Source organism: Meriones unguiculatus, chromosome 1 (genome assembly GCF_030254825.1).
Source record: "Meriones unguiculatus strain TT.TT164.6M chromosome 1, Bangor_MerUng_6.1, whole genome shotgun sequence".
Taxonomy (NCBI): domain Eukaryota; kingdom Metazoa; phylum Chordata; class Mammalia; order Rodentia; family Muridae; genus Meriones; species Meriones unguiculatus.
Genome location: NC_083349.1, coordinates 197,124,476 through 197,144,835, shown reverse-complemented (window position 1 = coordinate 197,144,835; position 20,360 = coordinate 197,124,476). Strand labels below are relative to the sequence as shown.

General features: G+C 51.3%; 1 protein-coding gene across 1 annotated transcript in view; it reads left to right on the top strand.

The window, feature by feature from the left end:
- The first annotated feature begins 297 nt into the window (after positions 1 to 297).
- Positions 298 to 20,360, top strand: part of Paqr5 (progestin and adipoQ receptor family member 5) — a 68,319-nt gene continuing 48,256 nt past the window's right edge. Inside the window, exon 1 of the mRNA XM_060375583.1 lies at positions 298 to 432. The gene's annotated coding sequence lies outside the window, so the exon portion shown is untranslated. The remainder of the gene's footprint in view (positions 433 to 20,360) is intronic.

The following is a 20,360-nucleotide window of genomic DNA, read 5'->3' as shown; positions in this document are numbered from 1 at the left end:
ACGGTGGCCTCTGGGATCCCAGACCTCAGAGCTGAGGGTAGAAGGAGCGTAGAGCACTCAGCAGCGAGCACAGGTTGCCAGAAAGGACCCTGTGCACCTCAGATTCCAGCCAAGGGGCACCTGAGGCTGACGGGACGCGGGGTGGCTTTGGAGGTGAAGAGGTCCACGGTTCAGGCCAGGGAGGCCCGGAGCGGCCAGGGAGCTGGGAGGGTTGCCCATTGCTGGGCTCCTCCCCGGGGCCGCCCCGCCCCGCCCCCGCCGGGACAGCCTGGGCGGGGACCCGTGGCGGGAGGGCGCGCCGCCTGGTGCTCCAGGTGCATTTCCCGAGAGCCTGGGGGCCGCGGTGGCCTGGGAAGAGTGGCCCGTCTCGGATCTGGTTTTGCCACGTCTCTACGCCCCGTCCCCTGGACGCCAGTGAGCCTCAGAATCCAGGTAACCAAGGGCGGAACTCCCAGCCAGTGTCCCCCACGGGTCCCCGTCCACGCGCTCCTTCTCAGCCGCTGAGCCGCGGAGGCCGGGTGCTGATGGGAGATGAATCTTGGAAAGTTTGTGCCTGGACGGCAGTGCATCAGGCAACTGCCAAGGCAGGCACTTGCACCCGCGCACCCCAAGCCCACGTGAAGGAGGGGAGGCTCCTGCCCCGGCCTTTCCGAGTATCCTGTTTTCCCCTTAATTAGATCAGCAGATCAGCGAAGCAGACACCCTCTCTCCCTATCCTGGCTCTCCATCCCTAAAAAAAAAAAAAAAAAAAAAAAAAAAAAAAAAAAAAAAATCCGGGATAGGAACTAACAGTTGGTAATTCTAAACATCAGGAATGTTTATGCGTGAACTTCCCGCCTCCTCCCAGCAGGCGCACACTATGAACCAGTCAGTGTGTGAGACGGGCACAGTTTTGTGCCCACAGAGGTAAGACTGCACCCTGAGAAGGAGGGGGCCTGGGCACAAGTGTCTTTTCTTCTTTTCTTTCTTTTTTTTTCCTCTGTCTCATTCTGTTTGGTCAGGCCAGGTCCTCACTGACACCCATTTCAGCACTCTCGAGGCCCGGTATGATGAGCCTAGGTGGTGAGGTGGGTTGCCCAGAACCCGCTCAACACGCATGGGTGTGCAGGTGGAAAGAAGAAAGCTGTGCCTTCTCCCAGAGCCAGAGATGGGGAGTTGGGTGGACCCTAAAGCAGCCATTATGACAGACATGGACAGCCCCAGTTTCACTTTTCCGTAGGGGCAACCCGTGCAGGTGGTATGTGAAGAAAGAAAGGACACCCCAAAACGTTAAGCATTTGGCTCGGGCACAGTGGAGGGCCTCAGCCTCTTAGACCAGGTGCTTCTGTGTTTTAAGAGATCACTGTATTTGTTTAGCATTGTGTAGGGGGAGGAACAGATAGAAGCCAGAAGACAATTTGCAGGAATAGGTTCTTCCCTTCCATCATGTGGGGCTGAGGACTGCACCAGGTTGTCAGGCTTGGTAGCAAGCCCCTTAATCCACTGAGCCATTTTGCTGGTCCTTTTCTGCATTCTGCTTGCCTGTGCCCTTGACCAGCAGGGACCTGTTTCTCCTTGAAGTTCCAAAGTGCGCAAGGCAAGGGCACTTCCAAACAGAACTCAAATTCCCTTAGGAAACTCTGCCAAGCCCTAGCCAGCCCCTTGTTAAGCTCCCCGAACAGCAGGAGGCAGGCAGGACCTGCACTGATCCCTTCTGTAGTCATAGTACTTTGGGGGGGGGGAGCAGAGCGTCGTGAATTAATCAGAAACAGGTGAGTTCTTTCTCAGCAAACAGGTCTCTGCTCTTGGAGAGCAGGATGAGCATTGAAAAGTGGGACCAGAAAGCTGTTGACACTCCCAGATGCCTCACACCCTGCCTGCCCCTACTTGGGGCAACTTCTTTCTTAATCCAACAAAACAAAGTATAATCATCAAGCCCACTTCTTGTAGGGCCAAGGATGGGCAGGGTGCTGGGTGAAGTGGACAGCCTGTCCCTCGCCTGGGCTGGAGGGTGAGAAGCTGGTCCACCCAGAGGCGGTCCCCCCACTCCCCAGGAGGTCTCATTTGTAAACGTTACTTCTCATTGCCTCTTGATTCTTTCCACCCTGTAGGGCTGCTAGGGATTTCGGAGGGGATTTGCTTCCCTTGCCTTAGTTTCCCCTAGTGATAAAGTTTTATGAGCAAATGGGTGCTCAGGAGGCATCTGTGTGCTGCAGAGCAAACCAGCAGGTGACGAGTGTGTTTGTGTGAATGTGGGGTGCTTCTCTAGGTGGGCTTTATGTCTTTCTTGAGCGGTAACTGCATTTTAGCGTGTCCTGGGAGAGTAGGCTTTTCCAGGAGCACAGAAATATTCACTGATCAGAAATAATCTCTCCAGGAAGAAAAAGTTCCAGAACTCATAAGAACTGGAGAGCCTTGAACCCCTCTCCCCTTCTTCCTTCCCATGTGGGGGGAAGAGAGGGGAGACCCTGTCATAGAGGCAAGGGCCAGAACAGGAAAGAGGAGGGAGGGCTCCCAGAACCCAGACATGGGCCTTCAGGCTGGCTCCCCCAGAGAAACCATGAGCTGACGCTCTCTGCAAGGGGCAGTGGGAAAGCCCTGGTGAGGAGGGATCCCAGTTTCCTAAGGAGGTGTAGAGGCTAGCATGAGCTGGGCAAAGGTAATCGGCCAGTCTGAGAAGTACATCCACAGGCTGGGGGTGGGAGAGCGCAAAGGCTCCCTTAGGGATACAGGAGGAAATCTTGGGGTCAAGGGAGAGCCACACACCCTCATACAGAAAACAGCTTTTTTTGCATGACTCTGGGGGCTTTGGCCTTTTGCCCCAGCCCTGCCTTTGACCCCAAACAGCTCTGTTCATTGTCAGAGCTGGAATGCACCTGCTGAACCTTGGAGCTGGGACAGAGAGCACAGAAGCCCAGCCTTGAAGAAAGTGATTTCCCCATTGGTTGGGATAACTGGGGAGAAGTGAGGGGATGTCAAGGAAACGATGCAGCAATGAGGCCTCACCTGAAGGAATAGGGTGTGGCTTCTCTGATCGCTCAGGCCACTGTAGAGCTCCCTAGCCCTCTGCTGTCCTTGCCCTTAGCCATCCTCTGTGGAGAGTAAGGCCATGCCTGAGACCTGGCTCTCTGTCCCCTTGCATGCTGGCTTTCTCCTACAAGTTCTGCGGCTTTCCGCCACAGTGGATGGAAAAGTACTCCTGTTGCAACACTCTGTGAGTCAGTGTCCACTCTGCTGTCGTGTGTGGCCTCACTTGGAGACAGGGTTGGATCTGTAGAGAACAGGACATGGAGATTGTTAGGAAATTGTGTAAGCTGCCAGAGGGGAGCCGTCGCATGCGAGGGTTTCAGTAGTTCTTACACTTGGGAAAAGGATGCTGTTCCCCACAGTGGTGGCCCAGTTCCATCCCCGTCCCAGCCCTGTCTGCTAAGCTGGGTTTTAGGCTGCACCCACCCTGTCTGCCGAGCTGGGTTTCAGGCTGTAGTAGTCTCCTGCCTTCTGACCTTGACCAGGCCAGGATCGCTGGCAGCAGGCTCTAGACTGTGGGCACCTGAGGAAGGAGAGTTGTCTGAGCCCCAGTCAGGCATTTTGCCTCCTAAGGTCACCCCTTTGATTAAGTAGTAGCTCTGTAGCCAAGGTGCCCCATGCAACTTGGGGAATTCACTGAAGCCTGTCAGAGGCATGGAGCCCAACCACACAGCTTCTAGAGCACAGAGCCTGGCATCCAGCTGCCACCGTAGCCTGCCACTGGTCTTGCTCCATCCCCAGAATCTGAATGCCAGTGTGGCTGACAGCAGCCCCCTCAGGTTCTGGTCCTAACACTGTTAAGCTACAAGTATGACACTGGTCCTGTTTCTTTCTGTTTCCTCACCTGTCACAGTAGCTTGGATTATATCAAAGTATCTCACCGTTAGCACCATTGCCATTTGGAGGCAGAGGGGAGGGGACCGTCTTGCACCATAATGAGTGTTTCCCTCTGCCGTTGGCCTCTACACAACAGTGTCATCACACACACACACACACACACGTCAGTGGGTGTTTTGCCTGCGGGTGTGTCTGTGCACCACATACATGCAGTACCTATAGATACCAGAAGAGGGCATCAGATCCCCTTGAAACTGGAGTTATAGCTAGTATGAGCCACCATGTAGGTGCTGAAAACCAAACCCAGGTACTCTGGAAGAGCAGCCAGCAGTTAACCACTGGATCATACTGGCTTCAAATTCACAAAGATTTGCCTGCTTCTGCTGGGATTAAAGACATGTGACACTGTGCTGGGCTTCTGGGTCCTTTCTGATGTCAGAGAATGCCCTTCAGACATCACCAATGTGCGCTGGAGCAGCATCACCTCTGGTTGAGAAGGGTTGTGTTAGGGTGGTGGTTCTCAGCCTTCCTAACGTGATCCTTTAATACAGTTCCTCATGGTGTGTGACTCCCTCAACCGAGAAGTTATTTCATTGCTGCCTCATACCTGTAAGTTTGCTTCTGTTATGAATCATAATGTAAATACTAGATATGCAGGATACCTGACTCCTGTGAAAGAACCATTCATCTCCCCTCCCCAGAGGGGTTTCGACCCACAGGTTGAAAGCAGCTATGTCAGATGGTCCCTGAAGACCTCCCCTCCTCCAGGATTCCTCCTGGGACAAAAGGGCTTCCAGCTAGTTCTGAGAGTGCTCTGTGCACAGATGAGGAGGGCAAGGCTGTCGGACCACGTGCTGAGAGCCAAGGCCAAGCTCTCTTTGCCTCTAGACCTTGAGTTACATAAGGAGGGGGTAGAGGCAGGCCTGTGGTCTGGGCCCCCCAGTGAGGTCAGCGACCTTCCAGTGCAGGACAGCATGCTGATGACGTGTGTCCTTATTCCGCATTCCTCTCTCCTTGCCCTGGGAAGGGGTGCAGAACGTAAACCAGCCCAGCAAACACGGGAGACAGGGCTGGGTGCCCTTTTAGATGCAGGCTCACGCCTCAGCCAACCTACCCTGGCTGGGTTTTGATTATTCCTCCCATGTCAGCTGTTTATTAACTCTGTCCACGGAATCCCCCTCTGACCTTGTTGCCTAATGGAAGGGCAGAAGATTTGTTTTGACAGGGTTAGGGTTGGTGCTACGGTTGTTGATGAATCTTGGAAGTAAGTCACAATTGCTTTGGGCTCTTCATTCTTGCAGTCTTCAAGAAGATGCTCAGTTCTAGGCTGCATTCTGGGGAGGGTCCCTAGGCTACAGAAACCCCCTAAACAAAAGGGTCTGTTACTGCCCCGCACAAGTGTACGGAGGAGGGTGTGGCCAGCCCCGAGGTCCTTGCACTGGAGGGAATTTCCCTTCGGGAGGAGGTGGCAGCAGTGTCAGAAGCTCCACAAGAGATGGAGGTGGTCTTGTTGTTTGTCTCTTTGCTATTGTGGTGAAACATATAGGATATGTGTGTGTGTGTTCATGCATGCATGCATGCATATGTGGGCCATGCACATCTGTGGTAGCCAGAGGTTACCCTCAGCTGTTTTTCATCAGGCACCATATACCTTGTCTTTTGAGACAGGAGTTCTCACTTTCATCTAGAGCTAACCAAGCAGGCTAGGCCCTCCAACAGTGGGATTATAGGAATGTACCATCATACCTGGCTTTTTTACTTATGTGGGTCCTGGGTGGTCCTCATGTCCACCAGGCAAGCTCCTTACTGGCTAAGCCACCCTCCAAGCCCTGTTTTGGGAATATTAAATGATACGATTCATTGTCACCAAGCACATCCGTATTATTCCGCAGGTGTCACCTCCTCTGTAGCCACACTACTTCATCATTGACCAGATAAAACTTTGCACACAATAAACACCCATGTCCCGCTGTCCAGCCAGCCTGCAACAGCCCCCTGCTTCCTGTGTCTGTGACTGACAGGTAAAGGTACCTTATTTCAAGCAGTATGAGTCTCTTTTCTGTGGCACATAACACAATCGCCTAAATTTTTAATGAAAAGAGGTTTATTTGTTCACAGTTCTCTCCAGAGTGAAAGTGATGTGTCTGTTGTTGGCCCTTCCAGCTGCCAGTCTGGAAGCAGCACAGAATATCTCCTGGCAGCAGGCAGGAAGCACGCCTGTGTGTGCGTTTTCCCCTCCTCTTCCTGGGAACGTGCTGGGAGCTTCTAGCTGGGTGCCCTCTGCTTGTGCACCCCTGACTGAGTGTGGCCTGCCACCCAAAGATGCACTGGTGGGGAGCACAGGAAGACGGCACCGTGTGTAGCTCGTGGAATAATCCAGTCTTTGTCTTTCTCTGGCTGACCTCTCCATTGCCATAACATCCTCATGGCTGGTGGTTGGCGTGTGTTGTAGCCTGAGTCAGAATTTCCTTCTGGGGCAGCTATGGGTAGCTATAGCCCACATTCTGTGCCTCTGACCTTCGTCCCCCTGGACACCAGGGCTGCTGCCACCCTTTGGCTACGTGAATGATTCTGGGGTGAGCCCGGTAGTTAGCAGCTGTCGAGTCTCCAACTCTGACCTCTAGGAGCGTATGCCCTGGAGTGGAGCTGCTATTGATACGGGAAGAATACATTTAGAGTTTTGTGTGCTTTTTGAGATAAGCCTGAGCTGGATGAGATATGGCTCAGCAGCTAAAGATGTTTGCCACCGATCCTGGGACTATGTGGTGGGAAGAAAAATCAGACTTTTGCAAAATGTCCTCTAGCTTCCACATAGTTGTTGCTGCTTCTGTTGTCACACACACACACACAATTAATAAATACAATTGGAAAATAAGTCTCTTGAAATAGGCTCTTCATATATAGCTTAGGCTGTCCAGAAGCTTGCGTTCCTCCTACTCAGCTCTGAGTGCTAGGATTATAGGCAGGTACCTATGTTTAGGTTGCTTCAAGGAGCGATGTTTGGCCTTGGTTTCAAGGATAAATGATCTTTTGGGACATCTAAGGGGGGGGCAGAAGGAAAGTTCTAGCTTATAGCATGGAGTGAGTGGTTTGGAGGCTTGTGTATGGCATCAGAGGCTGTGCTGTAGGTGTGCACAGGAGTAGGAGATGGAGTGGAGAGACTTGCTCCCAGCTAAGGAAACTGCTCTGCCCTAGGGAACTGAGAAGCAACGAGAGATTTTAGACAGGAATTCATGAAGGTTGATCGCCTTCTTACAAGGATGGAGCTGGAAGTGACAAAGCAGGAGGACTGGGAGGGAAAGAGGCTGGAGGCAAGAAAACCACCAACCAATCACTCCGGCTTCCCAGGGCCGGAGTGCTGGTGGCTGCTCGGGGCTGCTCATCCTCAGGTTTGCAGCTGAGTAGATGAGGCAGCCTCCCTCTGCTTGGGCTTCTAGGAGGAACAGTGGTTTGAGAAGGTAGGAGAGGATCAGCTTGGCTGGGTGGCTTTGGGGCCCATGAGACCACCCAGGAGGAATGAACTGAGAGCGTCAGTTCATGAGGTCAGTGTGTGAGGGTGAGAAGTCAGTCAAGGAGCATGACTGCCGTAAGGTGGCACAGAGTGACCAGGAGAGCTGAGATGGCCTCTCTGTAGACTGTGGCCTGCCCTGTGAGTGTCTTAGCAATCCACACACTTTGACTGCCAAGCTCCAGGCTCTGTGCCTGTGTACCGGGGAGTGGACACAGAGATGAACATGAGCTATCACTTTAATTCGTTTATTCATTCCATAAAGGCCAGGCTGGACCTGGGCCAGTACCTCTGCACAGCTAAAGATTGAATGTTGATAGGTGGCATGCAGGAGAAATGGAGCGTGCAGTGAACTGTATCCCGGGCCTTGGCACTCTAAGGTGGGGCTTCTCGGCACTCCTGACATTTTGCCTTTTTCAGTCTGTTGTTTTGTTTTCTGAGGCGCAGTCCCATATAGCCCAGACTGGCCCAGGAGACATGTGTAGCTAAAGATTAGCTTGTACTCTTGATCGTCCTGCCTTCACCCCCTGTGTGCCAGGAATACAGGTCTGAGCTTCCAAGGCTTTTTACAGAGTGCTAGGGATGGAACCCAGGGCTTCTAGCTGAGCTGTGTCCCTACCCCATAGCCAGCATTTTGGACCAGCAAATTCCTTAGACAGTTCTAGACACTGTAGAGTATTGAGAAGCACACTAGATGCCAGTAGCCACACTCACAGGGGGCAGGAGGGGCAGACATTGTTCTCTGGGGAGTGAAATTGCCCCCACCAGGTGAGCCTCATTGGTCCAGAGGTAGAAGGGCCGATGAGAAGGTGCTAATCTGAATTCATCAAGGTTAAGCAGGGTGGAGACTCCATGCTAGCCTTCTTTGCATCACCATGTTAGAACTAATTAACTTTATATCGGAGATAAACACCTTAGAAAGGGAAACGGCTTATTCTGACTTGCAGTGTGGGGAACTCCATCCATGTTACTTAGCCCTGTTGCTTTGAAGCTCTGATAAGCCGGAGCACCATAACAGAAGCACAAGGTGGAACAGGATGGGAGGCATCAAGAAAGGAATAGATAAAGTTCCAAGATTCCCTTCAAGGGCTCACCTCCGTAGGTCTGGCAGACTTCACGCTAGACACCTTAAAGGTTCTTAAAGGTTCTACCACCCCCCCAATAGTGCCATGTGTGGGGAACCAGGACTTTCACACATGGGTCTTTGGGGAACACTTCCCAAACCAAGCAATAGAAGAGAACATTCAAGGCATAGATTATAGGTTGTGTAAAGGTCTTGAGGGAGAGAACGAGCATAAAGGGAGACCAATCAAGAAGCTGGAGTAAGCCAGTCATGGTCACCCGTGCCTTTAATACCAGCACTCAGGGAGGCAGAGGCAGGCATATCACTGTGAGTTTGAGGCCAGCTTGGTCTACAAAGCGAGTCTAGGACAGTCAAGGCTACACAGTGAGACCCTGTCGTAAAAAACAAAACTAAACAAAAACTGGAGTAGCTAATGAAGAGGGCTTTAGTTAGACAAGCTATAGTCATGACAGGCAGGTTTTAGGTGTACTTCAGAGGTGGCTTGGCTATCTTTCAATGCTGAAAGGCTTTCAACACCGCAGTGGCAAGGGAACCTCCCAGATGTGCATGGGGCTTGTTGGTTGAAGATACTCCGGCTGGAGAAGGAGGGGTCTGGCTGGACACACACCTTGAGAGTGAGCAGCACAGATGCCACTGAAGCCATGAGATGAACTTGAGAATCCAGGATGGAAGGCTGAGCCAGGGACAGAAAAGCCAAGTGGGGTCTACTCTACTCCACTCTCAGGCACCAGCATGCTTCCAGGCTCCACACAAGGTCAGAGCAGGAGAAAGCTACAGAGTCGGGAGCTGTGGCCACCTGAGCAAAGGAGGCCGCTGTACCACCTGCAGACTGCAGACATGTCAGGGGAGGACCAGAGACACCCACCCGACAGCAGAGGAGGGTGCAGAACGCAGACTGGACGGCGTCAGGGAGGGCTTCGTGTGTTTATCTGATCTGTTTCTGCCTGAGTCTTTATTTTCCACTTACAAAGAGCTGCTCTCTTGTCTAGAATGCAGGTTGTCACACTGAGTCCTTTGCCTCCACCCAGGATATTCCACGGAGTCACCTTGTGTCCGGGTCACTTTGTAAACGCAGGTGGCTGCATGTGAGACAGCATCCCAGGCGAGGAATGGCCCGACAGTGTGGTGCTGGGCGTTATCAAACCGGCTTGCTGATTTAGAGATAAAAGACAGCTTCTCCTTGAAGTTTTTGCTACAGTTTTTTTGTTTGTTTGAGATAGGGTCTCACAATATACCCCAGGCTAGCCTGGAACTTGCAGTCCTCTGGCTTCGGACTCCTGAATGCTAGGATTATAGGTAAGAAAAAAAACAAACACATTTATTTTTTTTAAATTGGGGGTGTGTGTGTGTGTGCATGTGCCACAGCACAGATATGGAGGTCAAAGGACAACTTGTGACAGCTGGCTCTCTCTTTCAACCATGTTGGTTCCAGGGATCAAATTCAGACAGTCAGGTTTGGTAGCAAGCACCTTTATCTGCTGAGCCATCTTGCCGGCCCTGTTCCATGTCATTTTAATTTGCATTTGTCTTACTATGACCAAGGTGAGCATGACAGACGGGAGCATTTTGTACTTCCTTTTCAGTGAACAGTCTGCTCATGTTTTACCCAATTTTCATCAGGTTTTTTGGTTTCTCACTGAATCAGAGGAAATCTTACTGAATCAAAGGAAATCTTTGCTTATTTTTTTCCCTTTTGAGACAAAGTCTCACGTAGACCAGGCTTGAATTCCCTGTGCATTTGAAGATGACCCTGAACTTCTGATCCTCCTGCCTCTGCTTCCTGAGTGCGGGGACTGCAGACATGCAGCACCTTGCTTGGTTTACTTGGTAACGGGGTCAAACCCAGGGCTTTGTGCTAGGCAAGCACTCTACCAACTGAGATACATCCCCAGTCTTGAAGGCAACGTTTTTATGTACCAAGGAAATTTGCTTTTTCCAATTCTGGAATGTAAATTCTAAGTCGTCCTTCCTCACTGAGTCATCGAAGCTTTTGTTATGTGTATATTGGGGGAGTAAGATTATTTGATTTTATCTATATGAATGCTGTGCTCCGAAGCATGGCTGGTGCCCGTGGAGGTCAGAAGAGGGCATTGAATCCCCTAGAACTGGAGTTATGGATGGTTGTGAGCCTCCGTGTAGGTGTTGGGACTCGAATCCAGGTCCTCTCAAGAGCAAGTGATCTTAACCACTGAGCATCTCTTCAACCACTGTTTGCTGGGCTTTGCTGTTACTTCTAGATCTTAAAAATTATAAATGCTGATGAGAGGTAGTCCCCTACTCAGCAGGCAGGAAGCTCTGGAATGGAGGTCCTGTGGAATTAGTGGGACAGGCCCCAGGACGGGAGCAGGAATGTTTTGGGAGCAACAGGGGAAGGACTTGGGTCTCGTGCCAGGTTTAAAGTAAGGTGCTGTGTGCCTGGAGGTTGGTGGCTACACATTGAAGGAGCAAGGGAGATGGCTGAGTTAACACAAGGATGAAGTCAAGTCTGTGAGGTGTCAGAGGCCCATTGGGCAGGGTCTAGTGTGTCAGAAAGAGAGGTATGTGGACTCTGAGTCCAGGCTAGATGAGGAAAGGGATGGGACCTCTGTCCCCATGGCATCTTCTTAGTTCCCATCTGTGTCCTTAGCGTCTGTCAGTCACCTGGCCCTGAGGACTGAGCCCACGCTGGGGACCGTGTTTTCATTCCTCTCGTATGCCAGGCCAGGTGTCACACACTAGGATAGCCTTTGTGCTCAAAGCCCACTGGCTCTTAACTAACCAGTTTAAACTGTCCATTCTTAGCCATTTCCCCTGCACTGCCTCCCCTTTCCTAGAGGCCCAGACCTCCCCAAAATGCTCCCTGCCTCCATCCACTGACAAACCTGGTATTCCCGTATCGCTGTATGACAAGGCCCCTCCGTATAGAAAAGTAAGCAAGACAGTCAACTTCCGATGATGTTGCCTCTCTGTGTCATCATTTACGTTGATTCCATGTGCTAAGTCCTTGAAGTGCCCGTGAGGCCTTGGGAAGTGCTTGGATAGAAATAGTAAGAGTCAGCACATTATGCAAGCACGCAGTAAGCAGACCCTCGGGCTGGAGAGATGACTTAGGAGTTAAGAACACTCCTTCTTCCTGAGGACCCTACTTCAGTTCCCAGCACCCAGACTAACTGATCCACAGCTGCCTGCAGTTCCAGCTCCGGGGCATTTAATGTCCTCTTCCTGCCTCTACAGGCACCCAGATTCGTGGCGTCTATCCTACAGACACACATACACCAGCAAAAGCTTTCTTCGAAGCGATCCTGGAGGAGGTGGCTGTGTGCCTGGAGATGGCTCCAAAGAATGAAAATGAAGTAGGGCATTGGAATGAGAATCGGAGCCAAGTGGGAAGCAGTGTGTGTGTGTGTGTGTGTGTTGGACATGGCAGTCATCAGCCATAACCTCCAGTGAGGGTTTTCTTGTGATTGTGGGATAGGAACAGGCCAGGTGACAGCATCGAAGTACAGATGGGTTCTAGAGATGCTTGGTGGAAACAGGTTTCTTCCCCCAGTAGTGAGCTGACTTGGTGAGAAATCTTGCTACAGGCTCAAGACAGGGTTGAGCCATTGCTTGTGCTAAATGAGGCTCTGCACTGGGCTGTGTTGGGGCCACACCAGCGCCTGCCTACCCTTCCTGGTGCCATCAGCAATGCCTGGCCCTGTTTGAACTCACCAACCAGCCTCTTCTCCCTCAACCTCAGTCCCCATGGGGCACCCTCCTTCCTGCCTGATTCCACAGCACAGACATTTCCCCTCCTGCCTGCTGTGGGCCTCCCACCTCCTTCCTCTTGCTTTCTCTAGTTTCTCTCTCTCTCTCTTCCTCTCTGAGGCTCAATGCCCACACTTGTCCCCTGGTTCTGACTTTATAGGTGTTTAAAAATTGGTTTTTAATATTTTTTATTTTAATTTATTTGGGTGGGTGTTTTGACTACATGTATGTCTGTGCACTATATATGTACCTGGTACCCACACACTCCAGAAGAGATATTTGGTGTGCCTGGAATTGGATTTTCATACAATTCTGAGCCACCATATGTGTGCTGGGAATTGAACCTGGGTCCTCTGGAAGAGCGGCAAGTGCTCTTAACTACTGAGCCATCTGTCCAGCCCTGGTTTTATTTTTAATTACGCCTATGTTTGTGTCATTGTGTAGGTGTACATGAGTGCAGGTGCCTTTAGAGGCCAGAGGAGGGCATCTTATACCCTTAAGGTGGAGTGACAGGTAGGAATGAGCCACTTGACATGTGCTAAAAACCAAACTCAGGCCTTAATTGCGGTGTCATCTTTCTTTCCACCTAGAAGGAACTCATAAACACCCAAGAGGCTTCTAAACACCAAAAATGGGGGCCTGGCGGGGTGTGGCTCAGTGGCAGAGCACTCATTGAGCATGGTTCAGATCCCCAAAACAGGCTGGCAAGATGGCTCAGCAGATAGAGGTGTCTGAGGACCTGCGTTCAATCCCTAAGGCACATGCTGTGGAAAGAGACAACAAACTGTAGTTTGTCCTTTCACTTCCACACACAGACTATGGCACATTTACACACGCACACACACACACACACACACACACACACACACACACACACACAAAACAAAATGTAAAAGGAGAATGTTTAGACCCGTGTTGTTAGAGGAGAGGAGGAAGGAAAATAGTAAGTAATGATGGTGGTGACTGGCAGTGCCGCTGCTGTCTGAGGCTGTGGCCCGGTCCACACTCCAGAACATGGAATCTAAGAGCAGATGGGCAGAGTGAGTGTATTGAGTTTCCTTTCAGAGCACGGGTGAGCCGTTCCTTACAGGGGTGTGGGTGCTCCTCCCCCAACAGGCTTTTCACACCTGGAAAGCCTTATCCAGCAGGGATGAGGGTATTATGGCCCATCCCCCTAATCTTCTCCAGAAAATATACTCTAGCCCCACCCTGAAGCCGGAAAGGCAGGTCTGCACACAGCAGGTCGGGAGGGAGCAGCTGGGTACTCAGGCGAGGATCTCATACCCCTTCCCTCCCCTCCTTGAGGAGGTGTGCACAACCAACAAGCAGGTAGCTCTTTTGCAAGGAGGCCCAGCTGAACACCCCAAGATGGTGGTTGCTTGGCTCAGAAAACATTGAAGTCCCTGTTCTGCAGGGTGCTCCCAAAGGCACCCTCCCATTTGGCCATTGCTGGTGTTACCGTGTGATGTCTCTCATTTCACTGTCACACACAAACAAAAGCTTGCCATGCATATATACTTACATGTATATCTGTATGTATGTATATGTTTGCATGTATATATGTGTATATGTAAATGTTTGGGAATTTCCTACATGTGTATAATGTGTTTTGATGAACCCCTCTCCCCAGTTCCCACCCTGTCTTAGTCACAGTTCTCTTGCTGTAAAGAGACACCATGAGCAAGGAAACTCTCATTGTTGCCTAAAGAGGCCTGTATGTTTCAAAGTGAAATTTGCGGGGAATAACGTCGCACTCACCAAGCCCTTGACCTAGGTCTGGTCTGGATGCTCCATGGCGGCCTCAAAATGCACGTATTGTATTTGTTTTATCCTATACTGGTGTGTTGCTTATTATACGAGGGCCCAGATGAGCTGTGGTTGGCAGAGAATGCTTCTGGAAAGAGGAAGAGCACAGTAGACAGTAGGTATGAGGAGTGGTGGAGGGGAGGAAGAGCCTGGAGTCCACAGAGGTCCCCAGTGTTGGGGAAGTTGAGTGTCAGATCACAGCAATGTGAGAGCATGCTGACCGGTCACTCTGGTGACAAGGAGCTACTGAAAGGATTTAGTGGGCTCAGTGGAGTGTCTGTGAGCTTCTGCCCCTGGGGAGTGATGCCCGCTCCCTGCCAACAGAGGAGCCTGGAGAGCCCAGCTGGAAGGACTTAGGATGGCAGCCCTGGTGAGGGATGGAACAGGGGGAGCCTAGAAGCCCTAACGAGTTGGATGCAGCCTTGTGCCCACAATAGGCCAATTACACAAACGTGTCAGAGTGAAAGGACAGAAGGGACCTTTCTTCATGTGGCTACACAGGGGTGAGGAATAAAAAGTCCAGTGCTCACCCCCAACCCCAGTCCATCTGTAAGGTCCCAACATGAGGTTCGGATTTACATAGAGGGCAAAGGGTATAGCCAGCTAAACAGTCCCAGTCAAGGGGTGGTCCTGCCCGTCATCATCATTATTTGAGCTCCAGTCTGTCCTGCAAGGTGGTCTGATCCATTATCAGAACTGTGTCATCTCTTTCCTGGAGACAAGTGCCCCTTCTGGCTGGCACCAGGTTTTGGCTTTTTCCTTCTCCCAGCATGAGATCCCTGTGGGATTCCCAATTCCTTGGGGTCCAGTTTTTAATAGAGCACCATGAGGAAGGTTCCAAGTTCTCCTTAGATCTTCACTCCTACCAGGACTGTGACAGACATAGAGGGCCAGGCATTTCTGTGAGGGACTGTGATTCATTCTCACTGCCTCCAAGCTACCTTGCACCTGTCCAGGGCAGGACAGAATCCCCCTCAGTGGTGCCTGTTGCTGGCTGGAAGCCTTTCCTGTTGAGAGGTAGGAGGGAAGGCAGATGTCAGCTTCCTGGGAGGGGAGAGCTTTGGGCTAGAAGGCTGGGCCTCAGTGGCTCATCTCTTACATGTTTTTGGTACATAACTTTTTTTTTTTCAAGTTAAAAGAAAGAAGGGAAATTAAGTAGAGTAGAGTGAAGGATTGGTTTGCCATGAGGCTAGAGGAAGAGGGAAAGGAAAGAAGGGAGGGAGGGAGGGAGAGAGGAAGGGAGGGAGGGAGGGAGGATGTCCCTGACTTTGTGGTCTTCCCCCTCCCACCTCTCCCTTCCAGTCTGGCCCAGCTTAATCTTCAGCTTTGTCCCAGGACAGTCACTGGAGCTCCGAATTCTAGACTGTCACTTCACAAAACTGGAGCTTCTGGGTTTACTCCCTGAACAGCTGGTAGCTTGATCTTGGGCAAGCCTCTTTCCAGGGCTGCAGATTCCCAGCCAGATATCCTGCTGACTTTGGGGTGCCTAGACCATTCAGTCCTTCTCTTCTCCAGACTGCCAGGGTGTCCTCAGGGGGCCGGACAGAGCAGGGGGACTAAGGCAGAGATGCTGAAGTCTGTGGGCAGGGGAAAGATTAAGGTCTCTGGGCTCTGCAGACCTGGAATTATCCTCCATTGAACCATAGCCTCAGATTTGACTTATCAAAGCACTCTCCTGATAAGGGCTGCACTGTCATGAAGGCAGCTTTATTCTGAGCTAGGCTTCTAAACTTGCAGTTTCAACACCCACCTACCTTGAGAAGAACTCAAGAAGAACTCTGGGGCTAAATGATTCCTTGCTCAGGGAGGCTGAAGGATTTCATGAACCAAAGTCCTGTCCAATTGTGCTTTCACTGTCACACACAAACAAAAGCTTGCCATGCATATATACTTACATGTATATCTGTATGTATGTATATGTTTGCATGTATATATGTGTATATGTGTATATGTAAATGTTTGGGAATTTCCTACATGTGTATAATGTGTTTTGATGAACCCCTCTCCCCAGTTCCCACCCTGTCTTAGTCACAGTTCTCTTGCTGTAAAGAGACACCATGAGCAAGGAAACTCTTATAAGAGAAAGCATTTAACTGGGGACTTACAGTTTCAGAGGCTTAGTCCATTGTCGTCATGGCAGGGAGCATGGTGGCAGGCATTGGTACTGCAGCTGAGAACTACATCCAGGCGGGGGAGGGGATGCTTGGATTACCTGCATCCGGGCCTGGCCTGGCCTGGGCTTCTGAAACCTCAAAATCCACCCCCAGAGACACACTTCCTCCAGCAAGGCCACACCTTCTAGTTCTTCTAATCCTTTCAAACAGTTCCACTCCTGGTGACTGGGCATTCACATGTATGAGCCTGTGGGGGTCCTTCTCCTTCTGAGCACGCGGGTCTTGTGGGTGCAGCACAGCCTCTGTGAGCTCCTGTGAGCGGCACCCTGAGTGTGCCTGGTGAATACAATTTGTCAGCGCCAGCTCTGGCTGGCTCTTACACGCTTTCTGCTCCTCTTACGACACATTTTAATAGGCTCCTTAGAGTGCGATTTTATTTTTGATTCATGTTTTAATGGCATGAGTATCAGTGTGAGAGTCCAAAATGGGCACACAGCATGGCTAATCAAATCCAGCCTCTGTTTACCCGCGCACCTGCTTCTTGACTTCCGGCTACCAGGACCTACGTGCAGGCTGGCTTACAGAGAACACACGGAAGTTTGCATCCTGCCTATTCCATTTCGCTTAGCACAGCACCTTCCAGTTCTTCCATTTGGTTCACCTGAAAGGCTTTGTTTTTAGCCCCATCGTATGTACAGATCTCATTTTCTTTACCCCTTCATCTGTTGGTGGCCGCTGGCTGGCTCCACGCTTCATCTACTGTGAATGGAAAAGTAGTCTGTCTGATGGGCTCATGGAACCTCTCTAGGGAGGGAGAGTGGTGAGCAGGGCAGAAGACCTTCTCAGGATGAGGTCACAGGCATGACAAGCCAAGCTGGACTTACCCCAGGTTTTGAGACCCCTTGCAAGCGATCTGTGCTCTCCTGTTGGTGAAGTGGTCTTCGCACAGCCAGCTTCTCCACCCCTCACTTCCCACTTCCCGTTGAATTCCTCCCCTGAGCTCCCTCTTTCTGCCTCCAGTCACAGGGAAGTACACTCACTATGTCCAGGACCGATGGATCTGGACCACTGGATAAAAGTAGAGGGAAAACCGAGCATCTTCTCTGGTAATTTCAAGGACTTTTTACACACTGGCCAATTCTCAAAGTGCTGGAATGTTCCTCAGGCTTTTTCTGGAAAGCCTACAGGAACCTGCCTATCTCTGTTCAGAGGGCACAGCCATGGACGTCCACCTCCTCACACAGAAGTCAGCCCCAGGATGACATTTCAGGGCTGATGAGTACAAGGACCCAGGTCCAAGTCCATGCTCCTCCTCAGGATACTGCGCTTCACAACGTGCACACACACACACACACACACACACACACGCACGCACGCACACACACACACACACACACACACACACACAGTACTCTGTAGGGCACTGGAGACAAAGGTGGCTTCACTGTGGGAATGATTAAGATTTCTTCTTGCCACTTTTCATAGAGCCCCCACTTACCCTTCCTATGCAAAGTGAATCAGTGCAGGCCTGGGTTCAAGGACGCTGTGTGGAAACCTCTTTACCTCCCCACACAGTGGCATCTAGTTGCCAGCTCCTCACTTGTCCCTCTGGTGAGCCCTCCTGGGTTCTGAGTGAGCCTTAGTCAGGAGCCCCTGAGGCCGGCCGTGGAGCCTCACAGTGCCCCTGGCTGGTGCTAAGGGGGAATGAGTTATGCATGCCCTCCTGTTCTAGTGGACTGGTTTAGAGGGGCACATTGTTTTCAATCCTCCTGAGTTTTCTCCTCCTCCTGCTGCTTTTCGTGTGTGTGTGTGTGTGTGGTGTATGTGTGTGTGTGTGATGTGCTTGTGTGTGTGTATGCACTTCCATCTGTGGTAACAAATGCTGGTTCACGGAGAGGCCTAAGGTTGGTATCTCTAATCTTCCTTTGTTGGAGGTATCCTGATGGTTAGGTTGCAGCTCTTGCCTGGACTGACCGGATAGCCATGACGAGCTTGGTGCTAAAGGCAGAACTCCCTCCCCTTGGCGGGGTCCCCTGCTCTCTGCCTGACTTCGTCTGGAGAGTGCCTTTGGATATAGATTCCCCTAGCCACACTTGGTATGTGGCCTCTGACACAGCTCCCTGCTAGCTCTCCCTCCCTGGCCTATGTTAGTTAAGCACTGACACTCCACTCTTCTCATGGGAGCGTGCTGTAAAATGCACATCAAGTATCCTTGAAGTGACTAACTCCAACCAACTATGTTCCGGGGCGTGTGAACCCTGTAAGGGGTTCTCCAGCCATTCGAGGCATGCCTTTGTCCTGCCCCTCCTGACTTCCTGGGCTGCAGGGAGACAGCCCCAGTCCGAAGGAGAACCCAGCCCTTACTTGCTCTTGCATGGCACTCTTTTGAGGCAGGATCCCACAATCAAACCTAGAGCTTGCTGCTGTGGTTGTCCCAGCCAGCTTGCTCCGGGATCTCATCTCTGTCTTTCTAGGTTGGAATTACAGGGCACCGCCACACCCACCCAGTATTTAAGTGTGTGCCTAAGATCCTAACTCCCACTGTAAGAGGCGAGCACACACCCCCAGCCGCTGCTCAGTTGCTTTTAAATGATACACGTTACTTCCGCCCCTAAAATAATGACAGCAAAACTAGCTTGTGTTTAATAGTGCTAGAATAACCTAATTTCTCATGCCGGCCGCTGGGGCTCTCCATCCATGGCTGCATTCACATACTGTGAAATGTGTTACACAGGTGTTGGGGGAGCAGGAAGCATCTTGTCTGTGCTCACAGGGACACAGGTAACTGTCACAGCTGGGGCATCTGAATGAGGTGGGAGGGGGCTTAGCAGAAGCAGCTTTCTGGGGACCATGAACCGATGGTGGGAAATTTCCTAGCATTATCCCTTCTGCATTAGTTGCTTTTCCCATTGCTCTTTGTTGTTGTTTTTAGATTAATTTCATTTTCATGGTATGAATGTTTTGCTGACATGTTTGCCTGTGTTCCTTGTGCATGCTTGGTGGCCACTGGGGTCAGAAGAGGACCCTGGATTCCCTGCAGCTGGAGCTATGGACAGTTGTGAGCAGCTGTACGGATGCTGGGAGTTGAACCAGGGTGCCGGAACAAGTGCTCTTAACCACTGTGCCATCATCGAGACATACTACCCGACAAACGCAGCTTATAGTTTGGGGGGATAGCACCCGCCATGGCAGGGAAGAGGAGGTGGTGGCTGGCCCCACTGTTATCAGGGGTCCGAGGCTGCTGGTGCTGGTGTTCAGGGTGCTTTCTCCTGTTCATTGAGCTTGGAGCCCAGCCCACGGGATGGTGCCACTCAGTGTGAGCCCTCCTTCCTCAGTTTACCTACTCTAGAAGCTCCCTCTCACAGGCATGCCTGGGGGAGAGGAACTCTCTCCAAAGGAGACTCTAGATCCTGTTGAGTGGACAACCGGAGGCTCAGAAAGGCTTCAGGATGCTCGGCAGGTGGAACTGACCGAGAGAGCTCGGGTCTGGTCACGACGGCAGGCCTTGTCACCCATGAACTAGTTAATGCTTCCCACCTTCACCTCTTCACTGGGTCTGGATCTGTTTGCACATTATGTCCCTTCCAGCTGGGCCTGGACAGCCCTCCCCTGTCCTCCAGCTGAGAGTTTGGATCCCTGCCAGCCCCCCAGGGTGACCTTCCTCCTGGCAGTTGGCACTTCCTTTGCCTCTGTGGCTGCCCTCTTCCCACCTTACCCTTGGGGTGTGTCCTCCTGGGTAATGATAATATGAAATGACTCACCCACAGTTTTACTGGTTAACACCACCACCCGCAAGTCTAGTAAATGAAGGCAGTGGCAGTTAATGATTGCCAAGGAATACTTTTCACAAGAGCAAACCTCCATCAGAAGAGGGAGGAATGCCATTTCCCTGTGCCTTCACTCTGGAGCCCTGGAGCCTGGAGTCAGAGTACTCCTAAGGGTGTTGTTTCTTGACCTGTTCTTTATGTGCGTGTGTATGTGCGCACACACACAAACACACACTACCACCACCACACAGCTCACATCAGCCCCATGTTATGCTCCCATCTCTGGCATCTCTAGGCCCAGGGCCAGGAGGCCTCCCTGTTCACAGCCTGTTTTCCTGCTCTAGGCCTTGGCTCTCCCAAGGGACACTACTCTTTCTTCTGCAAAATGAGCTTCACTTTGTGATCTGCATCAATCCTTGCTTTTGTTCAGAGCCTCTCCTTGCTTTCTCCTGGGTTCCTACTCTGGACTCCCCCATGCCTTGGACAGCTCTTTATGTATATTCCCCGTGTGT